Raw genomic sequence first — 19,476 nt, 5'->3', positions numbered from 1 at the left:
TTTAGTTTAAATTCAATTAATTAATATATAGTGTATATATAGTGTATTATTAGTTCAGTGATTTATCAGTTGTACATAACACCCAGTGCTCATTATATCATGTACCTTCCTTAATGCCTGTCACCCAGTTACCCCTTACCTCTTCCTTTCCAACAACCCTCAATTTGCTTCCTATAACTAAGGGTCTCTTGTGGTTTGTCTCCCTCTCTGGTTTCATCTTGTTTTATTTTTCTCCTTCCTTTCCCTATGCTTCTCTGTTTTATATGAGTGTTTAATATTCCAATGGAATTTGTCAATTTTCAATAAGAACTTAAATTACCCTTTCTGAAGGAGGCTTACTTCCTATAATAACACATTTACGTATGTGATCACTGAAAGAACTTCTCAGGGTGTTGTGAGAAATTCCAGTTTGGAAGAGCTGATGATTAAAATAATTGACTCCGAAGAGACCCAGGACTTGCATAGTTTGATTTTTGCTTTTCTGATTAAGCATAACTCTTCATACTCTTTCTTCCTTACATACCTTTCATTTTTGACTAACAAAAATGAATGACCATATTCAATAATTATTTGTATAAACTATTGAGTTGACAAAGAAGTTAAATGTGGAAGGACCAATGGAGGTCAGCTTTCACAGAGGAATATGATCTCTTAGTGGCCATGATGGTTCAGAAGATGGCTCTTAGCTTCACAATCAAAGAATATACTGCCATCAGACATAGAGGTGATCAGGCAAAAATAAAGGGGCACATTACCTAAATTGTAAAACACTGTTACGTAAAGCCAATCCCAATTCTTACTCAGGCAGATGGTTCATGCATTCCTCATCTAGTAAAGAAAGTATAGATTGAATATGAAATTACCATCTAAAAGTTGTGTTGTGAATAGGGACCTGGGATGACCTAAAGAGCAATACCATCAAGCTCATCAGAATCTATGCAAACTTTTTTTTTTTATTGAAGTATAGTTAACACATGATGTTATATATTCACTCTTAATGGACAAGAATATAACTGCAAACTAGAATACTTTTAATGGACAGCACTAAAGACAAAAATTAAAAATGCTTATTAACCAATGCTCCTTTTACATAATCCAAAGAAGGTGGCGTGGATATAGAGCCATGAGCATAAACTTTAGGGTCAAATTCTGCTATCGCTATGTGATCTTGAGTAAAATCTATTCAGATACCAATTTCTTCACCTAAGATGGAAGCAATAATATCTTGTTCATGGAGTTTTGAGAATATTAAATTCAACAACAAAATTAACATTTAAGAAAATGCTTCTATACCTGTTTGTGGAACATTGTTTCTGACAGTGATACTCCCATGCATTACCATCAAAAGTATACATGGACCATATATCATCTTATTTTTTCTATATTTGCAAATCTTAACCAGCAGTATAGACATACATCATAGTTTATTGTGAAATATTTTTAGACTGATAAACTACATATATTAATTGTTATTTCTTGAGTCTCCCTTTCAGGAAGTAATTTTCTCTTGAAGATCTTAGGATTCTACCCTACAGACTTCCCATAGCGTGACATTGACAAAGTAATAGTCAACTGTTGTTGACTTCTGACTCATGTGTAGTTTCCCAATCTTTGACCATGTGTTTCAGAAACAAAAGGCAAACATAGATGACACACATAAGTAAATATCAAGTAAGCTTTTACAAAATGAGAAAGAACATAGCTTTAAATTATTGTTTACATTTATAGCTATTTTTCCCAAAGAAAGATTGATGATATAATTTGGTGTAGACACATGTTAATAAATCTTCTCTATTTGATACCATAGATTATGACATTCAAATATATCCGGCTTGGGAAATAGGATGCATTTTCTTTGCTTAATTAACTGCAATCAATCTTATAAGCTCTTTGGAGAACAAGTAAAGAAGAATGTTTGGTTGTAACTGGACTATAGGGTCACCTGGGCCTTAATATACCTAACATTCTATGAATGTGAGAGGTGCCATACTTCTTAGTCTTAGCTTTTACATCATTAAAGTTGAAATGTTGGAATTATTTTAAGAACTATCATTTATCATACATAGCTTGCTTTATACTGCAACTGACACAGAAAAGCTTACTAACTGTTTTTATCAATTTAAGTAATTTGTTAATGTTAGGTCTTTAGTTCCAAAGCCTACACACTTATTTACATATATACATATGTACATCCACTAATACATTTAGAAACACACAAAATATTAAGCAGCTACAACACAAATGTAAGTAGATCCTCACTTAACTCAGTAAGAACATAAGTAACATTTAACTTCTGCATGTAGCTAGAACTACAAGAAACACTCCTATCCCATCCCTTACAAAGTAGGGTCAAGAGAATCCATGTCAACATAATTAACAATATGTGTCACCATCTATTAGAATCAACACACAACCCTGTGGCTATTGGCATCAGAAGCAACACAGAAAAGGTAGCTAGTGGCAAAGACATGTCACTCTCTATTATTATTAAGAGAACAAAACAGAACCTCTCTTTAACTATTAAGTACATTCCCAGTTTAAATTTAGCCCGAATCTCTTTTTGATTATGAAGTTTTGCATTCTGAAGGTTTTAAATCACATGGAGTGATTTTGTATTCGAGCAGTAGGTTAACTAAGAAAGCCAAGAGAAAATTTTTCAAGCAGATATGTATTCCCTCTGGTATTTTGTCCTCTCCTAAGAGCAAAATGGAGCTAAATAAAACCCATGACATGTGAAAAGTGAAAATATGTTATCACCATTTCAAGTTCAAGAACTTAGGCTGTTTTCATAAGAAGGCAGACCAGCACATCAGGATGGAATTAGCCGTCATCTTTTGGAAGAGCTGTTAGGCAGATAAATGTTAGTTTAGGGCCTGTTTACTAGGCCTTTACATATAGTTTACTGTATGCCCAGCTAAGAGAGTGCACTAAATTATGCTGGTAATCCAGACCCCTCCACCTCTTTTTGGCAATTCCTTTATATTTTAAATAAAGTTTTGAGGACTAGAAGTCAGTCACTGAAGCATGCTTTTATTTTTATCTCTCTGGTACTGAATTTTCACACTGTGTGCCAACACATTATTTCCACACTATGTGTAACACAATCTAAAGCAATTTTTTTTTTTTTTGGCTAAAATTAAGAACCATGTCCATCCAAGACATTTTTGCCAGGATCCCCCTCACCATTGCTTCTTCTTTTTGCTGCCTTGTTTATTGCAGGCTTTAAAAACTCGGCAAGCCTCAAATCTGAATTGAGCCTATCATCTGAGCATTCTACTGGTATATTCCAACTATGCTGCAAGCCTGGAGAAAATCACATGAGAGTAGAGATGGCTGTCCCTGCAGTCATGGACTCCAACACCATCTGGGGTTTTGGTGCAACCCAGCGACCCTTCATGTCTTTGTCAGTGTGATTTTCTATTGCCTTCAGCAGCCTTCTCTAAACTTTGACTTCAGCGTCCAAATCTATACCTTGTCGTCTTCTCTGTCACTTATAGTTTTATTTCCTACCATCATTTCATTTTCACTTCATTCATTTCTCTGTCACAAAAAGAGAACCCTTCCTCTAGGAGGCCTTCCTTGAATGTCTTGCTACATAGTCCACATAAATTTCAGTTCTTTTGACTTTCTTCCCTCTCAGTAGAGGAAGTGGCATCGCTTCCTGTCCAAATTAAATATATCTCACCCCTCTGCTTCCATGTCTTTAGGACTTCAGTTCACCATATATCACCTCTCCCTCCATAGCTTTAGAATTGGTCTTGTCTTTCATAGTGTAATGATGACAAAGGGGTCTCAATTCACAACAAAAAAATTAATCTCTCTCTTGACTCAACATTCCCATGTAGTCATGATCCTAGAAGCTGTTGGAACAGTTGTCTGTGCTCATGGCCCCTTTTCCATCTGTCCAGTGCTCAGTTCACTGCCATTGGGCTTTGGTCACCACATCTTTCCAACTGCTTTGTGTAAAGTCGGCAATGACACCCTTGATGTAGTACCTAATAAATTATTTTCAGTCCTTATCTTATTTTTATGTGTGTGAAAAAAATTTTGAGCTTTAAAATTCTTTCTTCATCTTTGGTGATTCTTCCCTCTATTTCTCTACCTGCTCCTTCTCACTCTCTGATGCTCTCTCTTTCTCATCTGTCCACCTGCAAATCATATTTCCCATCACTAGCTTGAGGGCCTGTGACATCCCTTCACCCAGTTTTTATGGCTTTACACAAAAATGACAGTGCAAAGTTGTCAAAAGCCCAGACTTTTTGCCTGAATTCTAAATCAGCTTATCTTATAGATGTGTCTTCCTCAGTTCTTCAGTGGTTCAGAGCCAAATCAAAGTCAACATGCTTCATTTTGAACTTATTTACTGTTCCACTTAATCATGTTCCTTCTCTAAATGCTCCACACAACATCTAACCACTTACCCAAGCCATACACTTATGGTCTTTCTAGAGCTCATTGTGTCATCCAGTTCTCCCAGATCTGCCTTCTAAAGGTCCTGGGTCAATTTCCTATTTATCTTAACTACCATTGCCTATTTATTTGACATATATACCTCACCCTATCTCCCAGATTTAAAAGGAAGAGAAAGAAGAAAGAAAAGTAGGGAGAGAGAGGGGAAAAGAAGGAAGGAGAGAGGGAGGGAAAAAGAAGATACTTCCCAGGGTGCCTGGGTGGCTCAGTCGGTTAAGTGTCTGCCTTCAGCTCGGGTCATGATCCCAGTGTCCTGGAATCAAGCCCCACATCAGGCTCCCTGCTCAGTAGGGAGTCTGCTTCTCTCTTTACCCCTCCCCCTGCTCATGTTCTCTTTCCCTCTCTCTCACTCGCTCTCTCTCTAATAAATAAAATCAGAGAGAAGGAAAGAAAGATACAAACTTCCCTTTACCAGTTATAATCCTCTATCTTCCTTAGTCCAGGTCCTTATCAAATCTGATTATTACAATACCCTTCTAAGTGATTCCCGCCCATCCTTATCATTGCTGCCAAAGATAGTTATAAAATAGAAACATGATTACGATACAACCCAGATTAAAATATTTCACTACATTCCCATTTAGCTAGGGTCATCTAAACTACTTTAACAACTAGGTCAGTTGTAATAATCCAAACATTGGTAATGTAATAGTTTAGACCAAGTATTAACCTCCAGACTGAAAGAGCATTTGGTACCTTCAACATGTGGCATCCAAGGTTATCCAGAATCTCACCATCCTGAGGGGCCTGAAAGAGAAAAGAGAATGGGACATCTGTAGGAGAAGTACCTATCACTGCTTACTTTTCACTCACTGGAGCTCAATCACATTGGCTGTTCTGAGGGAGACTGAAATATAGTAAAGCTATAACCCAGGGGGGAAAAAAGAGATTTTAGTTGAGAACTATCAGTCTTTGCTTTATTTCCCCATGGATTCAAAATAAATTAAAAATCCTTCTCTTGCCATACTAAGTTTCTCTAATTTTTATGTCACCTGGACTAACTTCCACATCAGTCCATCAATCTATGCTTCTGCCATAACCAACTTACTTTCCTCAAACTCGTGCTCAAATAGACCTTCATGGCATCTGTGATGACATTTCCCTCTGGCTCATCATCAGTTTCTCTATTCCTCCTTCTTTTCTTTAGCTGAATTCCCATCTTTATTTCCAGTTTAGATCGCTTTCCAGGACACCTGGTTGGATGTATATAACCTCTGAGTGTGTTTCCACAGCTCTCTGTACAGAGTGCTGAACAAAGTGATACATAGACTTAGTCTTTCTTGTCCATTTCCCCAGGAACTGTATACCCTGACAGAGTCTATTCATTGTAATGATCATGTAAGATCATGTTTCTTTTAATACATTCAATATTATCCCTCTGCTTATTCTAAAACTAATTAAATCAGGCCCATTTTTTAGTCTAGAATAATTCAATATTAAAGAAATTTGGTATTACTAAGAATTCTAGATTTTTGCATTTGTCAATTAGACATTTCAGAAATTAACTTCTGGCAGTGTCTGTGAAAACGTGTTTCTTGAACTCTTCTTATTACCAGTTTTATAAAAATTAACAACTCAGGCCCTTGTGCTCTCGTTTAATTAAGCATGTCATAGGAAGCTGAAATATAACATACCCACACAAAACCGCACTTGCAGGTATGTATACACTTGATTATGAGTATCTTATATTCACATTTGCATAAATAAGACAAATCACAAATTATTTTGGGGCATCTGAAATTTGATAGACCTCACATGTTGTGGAAAGAAAACTTTGCTTAGAATTTAAATAAAATTGATTTTAAAATAGTTTTTCCTTGGTTTTACATAAGAAAAAATATTAGGTAAATTTTAATAAATTTAATTTATATAATATATAGCATGTTATATATTATATATAATAAATTTAATTTAATATATTTTAAACACCAATCTATATTAAGAGATCATATTTTAATTGAAGATAATTTACTGAGTGTGTGAAAATTTACTCAAATAAAAATTTATTGTAATTATAATAAAGTATTAGATTCAGAGGACTTGATTTACATATTTACATTTCTACTTTCCTAACTAGTTTTCGAACTGTATGATAGTGGGAAAACTAGCAGCCGTAACTTTTGATTTTTTCACCTATTAACTGGAGATTTGCCAGACTCAGGGGTTAAGAGATCAACTCTATGGAAAGACTATGAAAAAAGGAAGTATTATTGGAAAAAAGTTATTTTTTCAAAATTTTATCCAATGACATAATAATCATAATTTTGTGGCAAACTAGCACTGAGTCCTAGTCCAGGTTATACTTGAAATTCAGAAGTCTTTCTTACCAATTTACAAGGGAATAAACTTCTCAATAGAGGAAGATCTCCATGTATGTGGAGGTTGTATGTGAGTGTGTGGGCAGATTTTTGTGTATATACACCCACATACACGTACTGTGGTGTGAGGAAGTCAATGGAGGGAGGGGTTCTTTCTGGCACGGAAGAAGATGAACGTTACTGATAAGGTTCATAATTGCCAGCTCATAGGGATAGATGTCACTTTGACTTTTATTGATTTCATTGTTTTTAATTACATGTCCCTAAATAGACTCTACCCCAGAGTGAATGGACCTCACTGCCCCCGTCCACTGCTGTCCATAAGAGTATTTATTCACAAAAAGCAGTATCATCAATAGCGTTCTCACACAAAAGCACCACTACAAAAGAGAGGTCTATCCCATTAGCTTTCAACACGTAGAACAACAGTTTTTATGTCAAGCTATCTAAAACTCTGAAATATATGACATCTAATAGCCTTCTATCAAAGAAAATTGTCCGCTGGTTGGTGGCTCAATTAAAACTATTTTTTAAAGTTAAAAAAAAAATAGAAACTTCTACATTCCTGTTAACTCCCTCCCTACAGGTAGACTCCTATTTCCCTTAACAGCATTCTTCCTCTCCATAATTGTAGAAACAGCTACATGAAAAATGCCTGACGATTTCTCATTCCTTTTAGGAACTATGTTTACTATCTGAATGACAACAAATGCTGGTTCTGTTTTCATTGCTTGGTGTTCTGTTCTGTGCCAGGAATGGAGCGCAACCGTCATCACAAACGGGATTTTGTGAGGCTCTGCTCCATCTACTTCCACCGTAGGAAGCTAAGTGTTAAGGCTTGGCTTTTTTTTTTTTTTTTTTTTTTTTTTTTTGCCTGTTTGCACAGATGCTTCTCTTCTTTTCCTGGGGAGAGGTTAAGCCCCTTGATCTCTATCCTTCCTCAGCAGGATCATTTTTATCTGCTCTGCACCCCTCAGGAGGACAGTGGCTGCCTTTTCTTTATTGATAAATTAATTAAGAAACTTGCAAGCCCAGAAGGTTTGGAAGGATTCTAAAATTCTCTCACTTGATGACTTTCACGAAGTAGAATATGTTTATCCATTTCACAGGACCTATATTTTTAGATCAATGACCTTTGGGTGTGTGATTCATTCTGATTTCATTTTTTTCCCAGTGGGTGCAGTTTCACATATGCCTATTTAAAAACAATAAAGCAAAGCAATGTTTTAAATGGAATATAATCTATTCTACACCTGTTTCCTTAGGCTATTTTGATGGATGAGAATGGTTTCTATGATAAATTTTGCTTTCATAAATAATAGATAATTCAAGTATTTACATATTTCCCATTAATTTTTCATATGAATATTTTAATTTTAAAACCGGTCAATTGAATGTAATTTTTTTTTCTTTTTTTTTTTTTTTTTTTTTAAAGATTTTATTTATTTATTTGACAGAGAGAGATCACAAGCAGGCAGAGAGGCAAGCAGAGAGAGAGGAGGAAGCAGGCTCCCTGCTGAGCAGAGAGCCCGATGCGGGCCTCGATCCCAGGACCCTGAGATCATGACCCGAGCCGAAGGCAGCGGCTTAACCCACTGAGCCACCCAGGCGTTCTTTTTGCAAAACAGCCATATATCCAAAACAAGGTAATTTTAGTAGAAACAACAGAAATATTTTCTAAACATAATTTGTTTGGGCAAGAATTTATTTTGTAGAGTTTTCTCTAGTTTTCTTGTCTCTTATGTAATGAGAAATACACCCCGATAGAAATAACTCTTTTAGATAAAAATTGTGTAACACAATCTGCTTACATGACTTCATCCATTTTGGTCACCAGAATCTTGGTTGTAATTGTCACGTAGGTTCCATATAAATCTTGATATCTCTTTGTAACAATAGGATAAGAAAACATTACCTGGAGATAAGATCAAAACCGTAAAGACAGTCTCTGGATTATGGTGCATTTACAACCCAGAAATATAATTACATCATTTACTATAAGTATTTTCATACAATGTACAGGAACATATTTCTTTGTTTCCAGTTTCCTGTTAGTTTTCATAGAACAAAAAAACAACTCCTTCTCCTCTTTGTGCTTGACAGATTCACTTGTTCTTCCCATCTGTAGACAAAATTTCCAACCTAAGTATCATATATTTTTGGGTCACTCTTGGATTGGGAAACTATATAGGTTATCATTCAAACTATGTCACTGTTGAGAGAGAAAATGATGGTTATTATCACAAAGGCATAAGGTAAAAATTAGGCTGTCCTATGAAAATTAGGATGTATAGTCACATTACTTTAATATAAAATATACTTCTATATTATATAACTTTATTAATAATTAAAATTTAATAATTAATATTTATATTAGATAACTTTTATATAATATAAAAGTCCAATCCAGGGCACCTGGGTGGTTTAGTTAAGGGGCCACCTCTTGGTTTTGGCTTGGGTCATGATCTCAGGGTCATGAGATTGAGTCCCATGTTGGGCTCCGCATTGGGCATGGAGTCTGCTTGAGATTCTCTCTCTCCTTTTTCTCTGCCCCTCCTCCTGTTCTCATGCTCTCTCTCTCTCTTTCAAAATAAATAAATAAAATCTTTTTAAAAATTCCAATCCAGAAATATTCACCATGATAGGAAAATTTCAATTTCTGCCCAAATACTTTTCTCCATTCCACCAACTCAAACATGCTTCAGGAAATCTACAGAAGAGAGAGCATGGGTGCCTCTTCTTCTTCTTTTTTTGTTTTTTTTTTTTTCTTGTTCTACTTCTCCTCTTACATAATGCTGCTTTGTTGTATTCTAAGGTGGAGTATAGAAGAGAGACAGAAAAGACAACTGGAAAATTATCTTACCTGATTGGTACAGTTGTGATATGGTGTTGATACTCTATAGACAAAACAGAAGTCCAAATAAGAAGTCCAATAAAGCAGGCTTTATTGATTTCACACTGGGGACTTTAGACTGTAGTTTTAGAGCAGTAAGTCATTTGTTTCCTCTATCAGGGCATTAATGGCTCTCCACACAGCACTGGAACTTCTGCTGTTCCTTCCCTTTGCAGCATCCATCATACCTTTAGACCATCCTCTTGGGCAGGGTCACTGCCAAACAATTCCAGGCTATGTCTCTTCCAGTCCATAGTTGGTCCAAAAGATCATTTTCTCTCGGCCATGGATGGAATTATAGTCTGTTCTTGATACAACATCTTGGTCTTCCAGCTCCAGACAGCCTCTTATGTTAAATTTGTCCTGGTAAAAACATCCCCACCCTACATCTCCCTGGCCTTAAGGAATGCATCCCAAAACCTCTAAAGAGGAGTCTTGAAACTTCTCTCTGTCCCATGGCACATGTGAGAGTGAAGCATCCTACCACCCTCTTCTACAAGGAGTTGTGGCGGTGAGGCAGGGCAAATCCACCAGAGGTCAGCAACTCTCTCCATAGTAAACCCACTGACATCACTTGCCTCTATCTCTCTGGAGAGAATCTCACAGGCTTGAGGTGAGTGATTGGCTAATACTAGAACAGCTGGTTTCACTATTTCATAGTCTGTTTTATATAAATGATCCCGTTCTATGCTTTGGTTTGGGGGAAGTGGGTGCCATTGACTGTTTACTTGTTGTTCTTGACTTGTAGGGCACCCCAATCTACAGGATTTTATTACAGCAGCTTGAGCAGACAAAATAGCATTACTGTATCTTATGGCCAGAGCCCTAGGAACACATATCAGAGATCACAGAAAACACTCAGATAGCAAGAAGAAACTTACTGAATATGTTTTTACATATGATAATGAAGTGTGTTAAATTTACATACATTTAATGTCTAGTTCAGTAACTGCCATATACGAGGTGCTCAGTAAATGGTAACTTAAAACCGAAGTAAAAGACTTGATCTGATCATCTTTTATTTAACTTCCTAGGTCCCAAATAGCCCAAGTCTCATGCCTATGACTCATATGTAACTACTTCCTTCTTTGAAGCTCTTCCATGTGAGCTCTAGGGAGTTGTGTATGCATTGTTCAAAGGGCAACTTCTAGGCAATTTTTTTTTATGCAAACATTTCTGTTGAAATTCTGTTCTGATCTGGTTGGGATATTGTAACACTCCTGATCTATACTAAATCTTTTGTTTTATATCTGTGTTCTCTGATAACAGTGTTTTATCAGCAACAGTGGTTTTAAACACTTTGGAGTCAGAGGATCCCATGAGAAGTTAATTAATTCTGTAAACTTTTTCAATAGAAAATGCACATTTATACACACACAATATTTCAGTTATCATTTCAAAAGATTCTGTATTTCCTGAAGTTCAATATTTGGAGATCCCAGTTTATAAATTTCCCAACTATCTAAGAATAGGGTTTCTGCATTAGGTACAGTATGAGATGCTCTCTCTGTTTAGGTACAGAGTGTTTAGGATTATTCCACAGTCTTTAGGAGGGATGAGAATTTTTTTTTTATTGCGATCTAAACTGAAAATTGGTTCTCCTTGAAAAAACATGTATTCTCCATGGCACTTCTATTTTTCTTTTTTAAACATTGCCTGATCCTTCCTCTTTCCTGTAGTCTTAGCTACCACCATTACCACCACTGTCATCCTCTTCATTTTTTAAAAAAATATTTTACTTATGTATTTGACAGAGAAAGAGAGATCACAAGTAGACAGAGAGGATGGCAGAAAGAGAAGGGGAAGCAGATTCCCTGATGAGCAGAGAGCCCAGTGTGAGCCTCAGTCCCAGGACCCTGAGATCATGACCTGAGCCGAAGGCATAGGCTCAACACCCTGACCCACCCTACCCTCTTCGTTTTAAAAAGCTCCGGAATCTTAATGGGGTCTTGGTGTTTATTTGCTTCTCACCAAGATTTCAGCATATGTACATGCTCAATTTTCCCTCAGAAGTCCATTGCTTACTTTAAGATCATCAATATCTACCCAAACACATACCCAATACACATCCATGCCTTTGGCCCCTTTCTGATCAGGAAGAGCTGTAAACGCTAATATAGACAGCTTCAGAGTAGCTCATTTTACCTAAACAATTGCATTAAGAATGACTGAAAAGCCACAAGTAAGAGGTGACAAGGGCAGGGTATGGGGGAGGGAAGAAAGACATGTGCTATGCTTCTAGAGGCTACAGTGCACCAGGGGGCCTCACAGCAAGACTATGTTGTGAATGGTATTCACACATCTCTCTGCCTTAGTAATTGTCCTACTTAAGTCCTTGCTCCCCCTACTTTTGAGGCTGTTTGGGACTGATACAATAGCTTTCAAAAAGTAAATAAAATATCAAAGTACCCTGAGCTTTTGGGACTTAAGGTTGTTCTCATGTCAAAGACCTTTAAGAGGTGTGTTGTTTTGCTTATCTGGGAAGAATTTTAGTACTGGAATTATATCCTCTCATAATTGTGTCCCAAGCAGTGTATATATTTCTTTCTGACAGCCATAAGGAAAAAGATTTCTATTGTCTGGCTTTTGGTTACTTCTGACCAACTTTAGCCCAAAGACAGAAGAAAATATTTCTAGGGTTAGGTCTTGGTAAAAATGATAAATAAATGTGTTCTATTCAGTACTCATTACTCATCTTTTAAGCTACTTCTTCTAAATAAGCCTTGGCACAGTCAAAACGCAATTCCCAGTAACATAAACCTAGAAGCAGTCTGGCAAGCTAATTCCTTAGCCCTTGTGGTCTCCGGATTTTATTAGATTGTGAACTTCTTGAGGGCAGAGACCATATCTTTTTTCAAATCTATATTTGATCTCCATTGCCTAAAAGAGTAATTATCCCAAAGTAAGTGAGCAGTAAATACTCAAATGAATAAAAAAATGATAAACATTTTATAGTTCATTTTAATATTGATTTTCTTCAAGATTATTGAAATGCTTGAGAATTCTGAAAACCCTTAAGCAAGACTATTTTTAACTGAAAGAGCATAGTCTTAAACATAGCAGCCCAGTGGAGTGGCTACAACATATTCTAATTCTTGCAGAAATTACATACCTTCATTAATATTAAATACAGTCAGATGTAATTTATCAGCAATGCTGTTGAGGTGTTCGGGTAACGAAACTTAAAAAGAATCTGTACTCCAAGTAGGCTTTTCTATTTATCACCTTGGTCCTTAATAATAAGCCAAATGTGTTCACTAGGATCCTCATAGCTTTAAAATTCTGATTTTCAAAGACAGAAATAAACATGTTAATAACTTGTACTCAAAACCTCTCTATAAGTCTGTCTTTAGCAATAACTCTGTGAGGGGAGATCGCCTTATGAAAAGTTTTATTTGTCACTTGGATAATTGATCCCTCTGCAGTGGAGTCCAAATATACTGACTTTGGGGGAAAAAAATGTTACTGTTCTACTCCAATGAATGAGGAATCCACTGGAGATGGCAGAGCTCTGAAAAGAGAATTCTTGTAGGGAACAGAATGAGCCCGCTGATCACTAAAAATAACTAAGAATATTTACTAAAACATAAATAAATAAGTTTTAGCCATAAAAGTAATACAGATAATCTTAGAGAAAATGTGTTGGTTTTCATCCTATGATCACATTGAGTTTCTGTGGGTATTTGTGTGTTGGCAAGGGAAGGCAGGAGGAGCGCCAGTTATTTTCCTATAGTTATGCCCACAATAGCTCTGAGTGATTTATCAGATGCAATGTAAGAAGATCCTTTGGCTATCTGAGGGTTCCAGAATTTTTTTTCCAGCTTTTCAAAATAACCGAGTTTTGAGGCCCTACGGTGAAGTGCTGGCGATTTTTTAGTATACGCACCACATGTACCTCTTACCCCCACCATCACACACACACTACAGAACTTTAAATTTTCAAAGTAAATCTGTCTTCTGAATTTAATTACTGAATGCTCAACACTAATCAAATCAGGAGATGATTGTCAAAGATTCCCACTGTGTCATGCTACATGCTCATTCCCCTGATGGTCACCCTCAGTGTGAAGACTTGCTGCCGGCCACATAAATGCTGGGAGACCTATGGGCAAGGTTGTTTTCGTTTTTGTTTTTTCCCATTTGTGGCATCATAGGTATTCTGTTTTGTTCACACTCTCCTGGTTTACTTACTTTATGATAAGTTACATGCCTCCATAAGAATTTGTTCTAGGGTATGAGCCCCATATATGACCACAAAGCAAAAATAAGAATGATGCATACAAGAAGGAATCTTCAACTATAGTAATTGGCCTTATTTTAATGAAGTGAGTACTTTTCAGCACACTCAACATTCTCAGCGACAACGACGGCATACCTTTGAACTAGTAACAGGCTTCCTGTGACGTAGTTTCTGCAGAGACAAGACATTCTAGTCTCACCCAGGTCCTGGAAGAAAAACATGGAAAGAAATGACAAAACGAAGAGTCAGACCAAAGGCTGCATCAGTTAGCCATTGACATGAACTCATAGTGACTTCCAGAGCTCGTGAGGTTCACAGGCAGCAGCAGGCCTGCAGGCACGTAGATGTGCCTAAGAACACTGAGCGATTTCTCACTCTCCGCAACCTGGGGGACCTCTTCTGCTTCTATATTTGATCAGCAAAGGTCATTCTGCTCTTACTCATCATTTCAAGTTAACAATAGCTCTGCAACTTCTGCTGTACTACCAGTAATTGTGTGTAATTCTACCCACAAGAAAGCATGTGAAAGATGAAGTCATTAAGTTAAGAGGAGATTAAGGTCAAACACATCATAATGTTCAACAGCAAAAACGCAATTTTAAAACAGAAGTTCTGTTCCAGCTATAAAGAACAATAGGAACTGATAAGGGTCTGGGAAACGGTTCCAGCTTGAGATGTGCAAACTTGTCACCAACTTTAAAGGAGTCATGCAGCATTTCTGGGCCTTTGTCTCCATACTTACATAGCCAATGAGGGGGATCGCGTGTCTGCTCAGTCTCTTTCCATATGTAGCATTTCTTTTTGTGAATGTAAGTCCAGTTCTAGCTTTCTGTCATCTCTTTTTGGAGGCTGTAGAGAGGGACAGGTAAATCCTGCTAGTCCTGTACCCATCTGAGGCTCAGTTCAGGGAGGAGGTGCTTTCTGTCACAAAGAACCATTTCAAGCTTTTGCAGAAAAAGACATTTTTGAGAAGCATTAAAATTTTCTTTAATGAAAATAATTTCCCTCATATTCCCAGTGATGATATTTGAAAGATCACTAAAATTCTCTACTCTGAGTTAAAAAAGTGAGGACAGTGATAAAATGCAAATGTCACCTGGGAGAACAAATATGCTAGACCAGATTTTTTTTTAAATGATTTTTTATCTCAGGACTCCTTTATACTGTAAGAGATTTTTGAAGACCCCGAAGACTTATAGGATATAAATATAGAGATAGTGTTAGAATTTAAAACTGAGGCAATTTAAATATATGCCTTTATGTTAGATATTAACATGAGTTGCATGTTTCATGATAAGTAACTGAATTTTTCCAAAAAAAAAAAAAAGATTGTTCATTTTGTAAATGTCTCTCGTGTCTGGCTGAACTAATTGCAGCTGCATTCTCTGATTTACTTTACATTCACTCTATTTTAATGTGTTGTTTTGATTGAACTATTTGAGGAAAATTGAGCTCTCCCAGATACAGTTGGAAAAGGGAAAAGTATTTTAGTAATCCTTCCAGATAATTGTGAATATATTTTTTGATATGACACCAAAACTTGACAACTTGTATTTTTTTTTGAGAGTAGCTGCCATATGAATTTGAAGCCATACAAATAACTTTTTGCATTCAGATACATTGCAATCCATCGTTCTATCTTACCTTTTGAGTAGGTCTTCTCCCATGATTTATTTTATAACACCATACACTGATCATTCTCAAATATTGGTTTTCTAAGTTGTCAAGAGCTTCCAAATTGAATAGAAAATAGTACAGCTTCCTATTCACTAATAATCACCATCAGTTTCATCAGGAAAGTCTTTTAAGTACTAGGAAGCAAGCAGGCTCTCAAGTGCTGACACAAGTTTTTGAAAAGTCTAGTCTTAGCTTCAGAACTTGAATTTTATCACTGACAACTATAACCATTTGGCTCAATCTGTTCATTTTCACAAAAATATCTGTCAAATGCCCAACTGTGAACAACCATAGTTTGTCAGATATCCTTTCAAGTAAAAATATGGTTCTAATAAAAAAAAAAGCCACCAGTTGATCTCACAGCTTAATCACACAAGAGCTTGTTTCTGAAGACAACCATTCTCCTTTGGAACACTGCAGCTCTACATGCAAACTTCTCATTTTGTCACACACGATGTTCGAAGACTTGCCCTCAAAGATTGAAATGTAATAAAATAGAAAAAAATGTCCATTGCTTCATCAAGGACACTTTTAAATGAAACTGACTTTAAAAAATAGCCAGCTTTTGTGACAGTCACATGTACAGAGAACTAGTGGTTTGGTATGACTGCTTTGATTTAGATGAAGATGTTAACAGTTTTACTTATCATGGTTTTTTACATCATTGCTGCAGTTGAAACTATGAAAAAGGCAAAATAATATAAAATAAAATAAGATATAATATAAACCCAACAGATCTCTTTCTTTTTTTTAAAGATGTTATTATTTACTTGACAGACAGAGATCACAAGTAGGCAGAGAGGCAGGCAGAGAGAGAGGAGGAAGCAGGCTTCCCGCTGAGCAGAGTGACGGACGTGGGGCTCGATTCCAGGACCCTGAGATCACAACCCGAGCCGAAGGCAAAGGCTTAACCCACTGAGCCACCCAGGCACCCCTTAAACTCTACAGATCTCTTAAAATGACCTCACAGACCTGTAGTCCTGGAGTTCTGTGTCCAAGTCTGAGAATTCCTCCACAAGATTAATGCTCTCAGATAGACAAAATGTGTCACATTACCTTGAGCACAAGAGGTGCTGGTTGGACCCCCTGGAATCCTTAGCAGAAAATATTTGGCAGATGGAGACAAAGAAATTGACAAGAAGGAGAAGCTGTTAACAGAAAAAAGCAGTAGACAGTCTTAAAAGAAAAGCCTTCATATTTAATGTCGTCCCTAGCAGAGTTTCTCCATGTACTATTGTCCAGACCTTACAGAGCAGGTGGTGTAAGACTCTTGAAAGATGAAAATAATCAGAAACCGAAACCCTGCTGTAAGTCCCAATTTTCTCTGTGGACTGAAAGAAATCATGGAATGTCCTTGAAACTATTAATTTTTTCTGCAATAGTATGTAAATAAAACAATCTAACTTAACTACTTCAAATGTATCTAACCCCTTACAATTTCTCATACCTTTTGAAGCAGTAAATTCACTTCAGTGAAGTTACCAGGGATATAAGGCCCAGAAACTGAACCTGTGGGGGTGTTTCCTCTTATGTTATGTGTAAAAATTAAAGTCCAATCATAGCAGATAACCTGCCCCCCAAAGCACAAATAAGTAGCTGTGGTGAATCCTTTCTGCAATATTCCAACGCATTTTTAATTATATACGTGAGGATTATCCAATAGTGTGTGTCACACCAAGGGCCACACTTAACTTCAAATAACAAGTAATAGATACCCAGTTCCTAGCGACTTAAATAATTTTTGGCTTAGTTTTTTCCATCAAACAAGCTGTCCAAGGTAGCTGGCTGCTGGCTGCAGAAGTCAGACTCTCTGCTTCTTCTGTGTTAAGTATCATGCTGACACTTCATTTTTTTGGGGTGGGGGTTATCACCTCATAAACTCAATTGTGCTTCTACAGGTGACACTAAAACCAAATTCAAAGGCAGGGAGCAAAGCAGCAAATCTGGTAACAAGAGATTTTCTCCTTGTCTGCTGGACACTCTTCCCGGTACATACATCTCAGTCAGCAGAACTGGGGGAACTGTCTCCCTTATTGCACAGAACTAATGAGAAGACCAGCCAAGAAGTTGGAACTGGGTCTGACACAGTAAGTTACATGGGGTGGAAAAAGATATAATATTGTATAAAAAGTAGGGTCACTGATACATATTAGTAACAAAACAAACATACTGGCATTTAGAAGTAACTGGAGAAGGAAGGTGCCAACATTCAAGACTAGTTTTCTGAAGGTATTAGGCTATGGGCAACTTATTTATTTTTATTTTATTTTATTTTTTCTATATTCTTGATTTATGGTCTCCTTGAAAACTTCTTCTGAATACCAGAGATGAAGTTTCCTATATTTGACAATGGATGCTCTGTTCAGTGCCATCAAGCAAAACAGAAAATGTTATATGTGATGGCCTTCGTGTGTATCTTCTGTGTGCAAATAATCATATATTTAGTCTGATGATATAAAGCCATCACATTTGTATTCCATCTTGTCTGCTAACATACACTGATAAAATTGTAATGTATGTTGTAAATAGAGGCAAACACAAAACCAATTTGTTCTGTTTCCAGGTTTAAATTATATTTGAAATACACTCTGTATCTCAACCATCACAAGATTTTCTCACACCTTTCCTCATCTCCTCCTTTAATTTAAGATAGCTAGCCAAACACTACCCATCCCAGAACTGGCTTTAGGATTAGGTTATATTTCAAGTAAGTCTGTGTCCCTTGACATATGGATGCTTTATACCTACTTCTGGTTGGTTAAAAAATATGTTTATGATAAAATTATCCTAATGACCCATTCTGTTTCTGTTACTGCTGCAATAATTGAGCTAAATACGATTTGTGTCTTAATCAGTGTTTCCATTCTGCTTGGCTTTTGAGTTCTACCGAGCAGGAAACTTCATCCTGGGGAAGATGGGACTCTTCTTGGTAAAGGACAGCAGTAACTATATAACTAATACCAGTCAACTATTCTCATGAAACAGTATGATATTAATGGAATAAAGTTTTGAAAACTTAAGATAAGTTGGTTTTCCAAATAATGGCTGATAATTTAGTGTTGGTCTCCTATATGGCCCCCCTCCTTCAGGTTCTTTCTTCCAATCTATTCTTATGTTGCAACTTTTTGAACAACAAAAACCACCTAATTAGCTCTTCATTTTTTCAATTAAAATTTTAAGAGGTGATTTTGGACTTACATGCAATTTTAAGAAATAATACACTCCCATCCTTCCCCCGCCCCATAACCCCTTCCAACAAGTACGGATGAATCTCTTCCCTCACAAAGTATTGAAACCTCACTCCCCAGCCTCAGTGGAAAAACTGACAGGAGGATTTGAACCCACATGTGCAGAGAGCAATGGATTAGCAGTCCATCAGCTTAACCACTCAACCACCTCATCGCCTATAAGAAACAATAGAGAGAGATCCCCTATGTTCTTCATCCAACATCCAGCAATGAGAAAATTATGGCGATGCAGAAATATAACATTACAATATCACAAAGATCATACTGGTATTCATAATCAAGATGCTGAATGGTTTCATCCCCACAAGAATGTCTCAAATTGCACTTAATAGCCACATTCACTTTTTTAAAAGATTTTATTTTTATGGACTCCTGGGTGGCTCAGTCAGTTAAGCATTTGCCTTTGCCTCAGGTTGTGATTTCAGGATCCTGGGATTGAGCCCCACATCTGACTCCTTGTTCAGTGGGGGGTCTGCTTCTCCCTCTCCCTCTGCCTCCTCCACACCCTGCTCATGCTCTGTCTCTTGCTCAAATAAATAAAATCTTTTTAAAAATTTATTTGTAAGTTAACTCTACACCCAACATGAGATTCGCACTCACACACCCAAGATCAAGAGTTATATTCTCTAC

General features: G+C 36.8%; 1 long non-coding RNA gene across 1 annotated transcript in view; it reads right to left on the bottom strand.

Annotated features, from left to right (window-relative positions):
* Positions 1–8,692, bottom strand: part of LOC122890511 — a 99,778-nt gene extending 91,086 nt beyond the window's left edge. The window contains exons 1-2 of the long non-coding RNA XR_006381086.1: positions 8,600–8,692; positions 5,167–5,217 (exon numbers count right to left, since the gene is read on the bottom strand). This is a non-coding gene — a long non-coding RNA (uncharacterized LOC122890511). The remainder of the gene's footprint in view (positions 1–5,166; positions 5,218–8,599) is intronic.
* Between the last annotated feature and the right edge of the window lie 10,784 nt (positions 8,693–19,476).

This window comes from Neovison vison, chromosome 11, assembly GCF_020171115.1.
Source record: "Neovison vison isolate M4711 chromosome 11, ASM_NN_V1, whole genome shotgun sequence".
Classification (NCBI taxonomy): Eukaryota; Metazoa; Chordata; class Mammalia; order Carnivora; family Mustelidae; genus Neogale; species Neogale vison.
The sequence above is the reverse complement of the archived record's forward strand: the minus strand, read 5'-3'. Positions and strand labels throughout refer to the sequence as shown.